Here is a 6,056-nt window from a genome sequence, read left to right on the forward strand (position 1 = left end):
ATAAACTTATCTAACTTAATCTTAAAACCAGACAGGTCCGTCGCCCCCACCGTTTCCCTCGGAAGGCTGTTCCAATATTTCACCCCTCTGACGGTCAGAAACCTTCGTCTAATTTCAAGCCTGAACTTCCCCACGGCCAGTTTATATCCGTTCGCTCTCGTGTCCAGATTAGTACTAAGCTGGAATAATTCCTCTCCCTCCCTTGTATTTACCCCTCTGATATATTTAAAGAGAGCAATCATATCCCCCCTCAGCCTTCGTTTTGTCAGACTAAACAACCCAAGCTCCTCTAGTCTCCTTTCATACGACAGGTTTTCCATTCCTCTAATCATCCTAGTCGCCCTTCTCTGCACCCGTTCCAGTTTGAGTTCATCTTTTTTAAACATGGGAGACCAGAACTGCACACAGTACTCCAAATGAGTAGGTTAGATAAATGTCTATCAGGGATGGTCTAGACAGTATTTGGTCCTGCCATGCGGGCAGGGGACTGGACTCGATGACCTCTCGAGGTCCCTTCCAGTCCTATAATCTATGAATCTATGAATGAATCTATGAATGAGGTCTCACCAGCGCCTTATACAATGGAAGCAGGACCTCCCTATCCCTACTAGATATACCTCGCCTAATACATCCCAAGACCGCATTGGCTTTTTTCACCACCACGTCACATTGTCGACTCATAGTCATCCTGCGGTCTACTAGGACCCCTAGGTCCTTCTCCTCTTCCGTTACTTCTAACCAATGCGTCCCCAATTTGTATCTAAAATTCTTATTAGTCGTCCCCAAGTGCATCACCTTACACTTTCCACTATTAAACTTCATCCTATTTCTGACACTCCAATTCACAAGCTCATTCAAGTCTCCCTGCAGAATATCCCTATCCTCCTCCGAGTTTGCAACGCCTCCCACCTTCGTATCATCCGCAAACTTTATCAGCCCACTCCTGCAATTGGTTCCGAGGTCAGTTATAAATAGATTAAATAAAATGGGTCCCAAAACCGAACCTTGAGGCACTCCACTAGTAACCTCCCTCCAACCTGACAGTTCACCCTTCAATACGACCCGCTGCATTCTCCCCATTAACCAATTCCTTATCCACCTCTGGATTTTCATATCGATCCCCATGTTTTCCAATTTAACCAATAATTCCTCATGGGGTACAGTATCAAACGCTTTACTGAAATCCAGGTATATTAGGTCCACCGCATTTCCCTTATCTAATAAGTCCGTTACTTTCTCAAAGAAGGAGATCAGATTCGTTTGGCACGATCTGCCCTTCGTAAAACCATGTAATTTATCGCAATTGCCATTAACCTCAAGGTCCTCAACTAGTTTCTCTTTCAGAATTTTCTCTAGCACCTTGCACACTACAGATGTTAAGCTAACAGGCCTGTAGTTACCCGGATCACTTTTTTTCCCTTTCTTGAAAATAGGAACCACATTAGCTATTCTCGAGTCTAATGGGACCACCCCCGAGTTTACAGATTCATTAAATATTATCACTAATGGGCCTGCTATTTCCCGCGCCAATTCCTTCAATATCCTCGGATGAAGATCGTCCGGTCCTCCCGACTTAGCCCCATTAAGGTGTTCAAGGTTTGTTTCTACCTCGGGTACGGTAATCTCCCATCCTGTATGCCCCTCTGTCACGGTGCTAGTATCCCTAATACCTCTACTGGCCTCATTAAACACCGATGCAAAATATTCATTGAGATATTGAGCCATGCCTAGAGTATCTTTAATCTCCTCTCCAGCTATAGTCTTCAGCGGTCCCACTTCTTCTTTCTTTGCTTTCTTCCTATTGATATGGCTGTAAAACCTCTTACTATTGCTTTTAATTCCCCTCGCTAGGTCTAACTCTACACGGCCTTTGGCCTTTCTCACTCTATCTCTACATTCTCTGACTTCACTAAGGTAAGTTTCCTTACTGATCCCTCCCCTCTTCCACTCTTTGTACGCTTTCTGTTTTTTCTTAATCGCCCCTTTGAGTCGGTCGCTCATCCAGCTCGGTCTAAAACTCTTGCTTAGTAATCTTTTTCCCTTTTTTGGGATACAGGCCTCCGACAGCTCATGCATCTTTAACTTAAAGTAATCCCAGGCTTGATCTGCCTTTAGATCCTTTAATATGTTTGCCCAATCCACTTCCCTTACCAGCCCCCTTAATTTGTTAAAATTGGCCTTTTTAAAATTATAAACCCTTTAAAATTATAAACACCTCCCCAGCTGGGTTCTTGCAGGCAGTCGCCGCACTGCCCAGAGCAGCAATCCTGAGCAACCATCTTCAGCGGTGTGATAAAGGGCTCCGTCCCACCCCCCACCTGGGCCTGGCTTCCAGGGAGAGCAGCCAAACGTGCCTCGGGGGAGGCGCAGCGGGAGAAGGACAGAGCCACCCTCCGACAGGTAACTCTGATGAGGCAGAGAGAGTGCTGCAGTCCCCAGGCTGGGCACAGGGTGTGGGGGTCACTGGGGAAGGCGCCGGAAGCAGGTTCCCTGGCCTCTGCTCAGCTGGGGCCAGGGCTGGGCCCAGAGACACATGCTCCCCAGTCCTGTGGCCCCAGCCTCCCAGGAGACAGCGGGATTGGCTGCCCTGGCTCAGGGAGGTGGGGCTGGCAGTTTCTCCCAGGGAGACACATGGGGCAGTCCCGTGTCCTCCCCTTGTGCCACCCCTCCCCCAGTATCAGGAGGCACAAGTCGTCTATGGGGACAGTCAAGTACTAGAATTGGGTAGGGTGACCAGATAGCAAGGGTGAAAGATCAGGACAGGGAGTTGGGAGTAATAGACATCTATAGAAGAAAAAGCCCCAAATATCAGGACTGTCCCTATAAAATCAGGACATCTGGTCACCCTAGAATTGGGTGACCCACGGTGGTTGTTGTTGGGGTTACTATGCCTGCCTGAGCCAGAGTTCTTCCATGTTTAAACTCTGTCCTTCCATGTTTAACTCTGATCGACCTTAACAACCAAGGACAGGAATTGGAATGTGTAAATAGCTAGTTAGCAATTACGACCTTGCTCATGCCAGGTACCAAACAATACCGATGAGGTTTGCATGTTTCTAGCTGGGGAAGGGGTAATAAACTAAGGGTAAACAGGACCAAATAACTGTTTAGAGAGAAGTTACTAACAAGCTAGATTTATAGCCCTAGAATGATTTAGTTGCTTAAATGTATAAACATGCCTTTGATAGAGAGGGGAGGGGAAGTAGGGGGGGTGGTAGAGAGGGGGAGAGAGGGGAGGCTTAGTTGTAAAATGTATAAAGAAGAGAGAAACTGTTTTTGCTGGTGTGCTCGATTTGAGACTTGCCTGTCTCCTTGCACCACTTTGAGATCTCAAATAAACTTTGATTGTTTCTCCACCCCGGTATGTTTATTGGCGTGAAGCACTCCGGGCACCGAACCCCACTGTTGCTGTCCTCGGGCCCCTGTGCCGGCAACATTGTGGAATCCCCGTCATTGGAGGCTTATAAGTACAGGCTGGACAAACACCTGTCAGGTCGAGGTTTACTTGGTCCTGCCTCAGCGCAGGGGGCTAGACTTGATGACCTCTTGAAGTCCCTTCCAGCCCGACTTTCTAGAACAGGAAGTTGCAAATGAGCCTGGGAAATATCATGGCACCATATCGAACCAACCCCATTTCAAGTATAAATCAGTTTCGCATATTACACAGAACAATACACCGTGAAGCTCAGAGTTAGACCACATTGCAAATTCAATTCCTGGTCATTTTCATAAGGGATGCGTCTGCCAAATATGACCAAGCAAGCATTTCAGTTCCAATCCATATGAAATGCCGTTTCACAGTGAACAATATGTTGTTCTACTTGCTTTACACCACACCAATTTGTTGGGTTGTTATTTTTTGAATTGCAGATAGGTGCGTTCTGCTGCCGGAGGAACTAGAATGTTTCAGGTTTCAGAGTAGCAGCCGTGTTAGTCTGTATCCGCAAAATTTGTTAGTCTCTAAGGTGCCACAAGTACTCCCGTTCTTCTTTTTGTAGAATGTTTCATTTACACTTCTTGATCTTTCTATTAAAATAGAAACTGTTGAAAAGCAGATCTCTACCCTGTGGGCCAGTTAACAGTTTTGATTTTGGTTAGTTCCTTTTGTCCGGCCACAAAGCTCAATCGAGCAGTTGGAAATTTGAGTCTGGCAGCCGGTGTGGAGAGACCACTGCCTACCGTTGTCTCATTCTTCCCTTGTGCTCCACCATCTGTCTGTCTCCATCTGCTGTCTGTTGTCTTATACTTAGATTGTAATCTCTGTGTGTCAGGAACGGACTTTTTGTTCAGTGTTTGTACAGCGCCTAGCACAAGTGGGGCTCTTAGCCAGTACAGTAATACAAATACACCTCTACCCCAATATAACACGACCCGATATAACACGAATTCGGATATAACGCGGTAAAGCAGTGCTCCAGGGGGCGGGGCTGCACACTCTGATGGATCAAAGCAAGTTTGATATAATGCGGTTTCACCTGTAACGCGGTAAGATTTTTTGGCTCCCAAGGACAGCATTATATCAAGGTAGAGGTGTAATACTAAAATGATACTCCATGGGTTTACATTCTTTAAAATCCTTAACTCAGTGGCAAGAATGTTGCCTTGATGCCTCCAGACCTTTCTACATGGAAATAGGTAGAAGTTTTTTTCCCTATCAAATTTAGTCCTAATTGGTAGGAATCAACAGTCTAGCTTCAGAGAACTGTTGTGCCACTGACGGTCCACACGTGCTGCAAACTGAGCAGAAATCTGCTTTGGCTCCCTCATGAATAAGGCTGCAAGTTTGTCACGGAGATCACAGAAGTCACAGTTTCGCATATTACACAGAAAAATACACCGTGAAGCTCAGAGTTTGACCGCATTGCAAATTCAATTCCTGGTCATTTTCATAAGGGATGCGTCTTCCAGATATGACCAAGCAAGCATTTCAGTTCCAATCCATATGAAATGCTGTTTCACAGTTAACAATATTTTGTTCTACTTACTTTACACCACACCAATTTGTTGGTTGTTTTGTTGTTGTTGTTGTTGTTTTTTGAATTGCAGATAGGTGCGTTCTGCTGCCAGAGGAACTAGAATGTTTCATTTACACTTCTTGATCCTTATATTAAAATAGAAACTGTTGAAAAGCAGATCTCTACCCTCGGGTGTGGGAGGGGGTGAGGGCTCTGGGCCGTGCTTACCTTGGGGGGGCTCCCCGGAAGCAGACGGCATGTCCGGCTCCTAGGCAGAGGCATGGCCAAGTGGCTCCGTGTGCTGCCTCCCCCTGCAGGTGCCACCCCCGCAGCTCCCATTGGCTGCGGTTCCCAGCCAATGGGAGCAGCAGAGCGGGCACTCAGGGTCAGTGCCTCCGCCTAGGGGTCGCAGAGATAGTCTGGCTGCTTCTGGGACCTGCGTGGAGCTGGGTAGGGAGCCTGCCAGTCCCGCCAGCACACACACACACCAGCACCAGAGGAGTTCCTGGGCCACGTGCCGCCGCTCGCCCACCCAGCACCAATGGGGGTCTCAGGCCACCACCACCCCCGAGCACCCCCGGCGCCCCTGGGCCGCCCCTTCACCCAGAGCACCCAAGTTTTAGTCATGGATAGGTCACAGGCCGTGAATTTTTGTTTACTGCCTGCGACCTGTCCAGACTTTTACTAAAAATACCTGTGACTAAAACGTAGCCTTAGTCATGAACCTTTCAAGTTCTCTAGGGCTGGAGAGAGTATTCTGTCTGGCCTTGGGCCCAGGGAACACGAGGGTTAGAAGACAGAACACACAGCAACAAAAGAATGGAGGAGGCGAGCATATTCTGGTGACGAGGTGTCTGTTTTTTGGAAGTTATTATATGTTATCTAGACAGTCATCTCAGACCTGACAAAACAGTTCCACCTGCTCATTTCCTACTGTACACATCTCCTGCCCCTCTTCCCCCCGCAATGTCATTTCCAAAAACCATTCTTATTTCTCTTAGGAACAGCGTCAACATATTCTGGGTTTGGGTTTCGGGTTTTTGCAGCTATTTTCGATTGATTGCCACTCCCTCCATTTCCACTAGGTGGCAAGACAGACAC

This window comes from Trachemys scripta, chromosome 1, assembly GCF_013100865.1.
Source record: "Trachemys scripta elegans isolate TJP31775 chromosome 1, CAS_Tse_1.0, whole genome shotgun sequence".
Taxonomy (NCBI): domain Eukaryota; kingdom Metazoa; phylum Chordata; order Testudines; family Emydidae; genus Trachemys; species Trachemys scripta.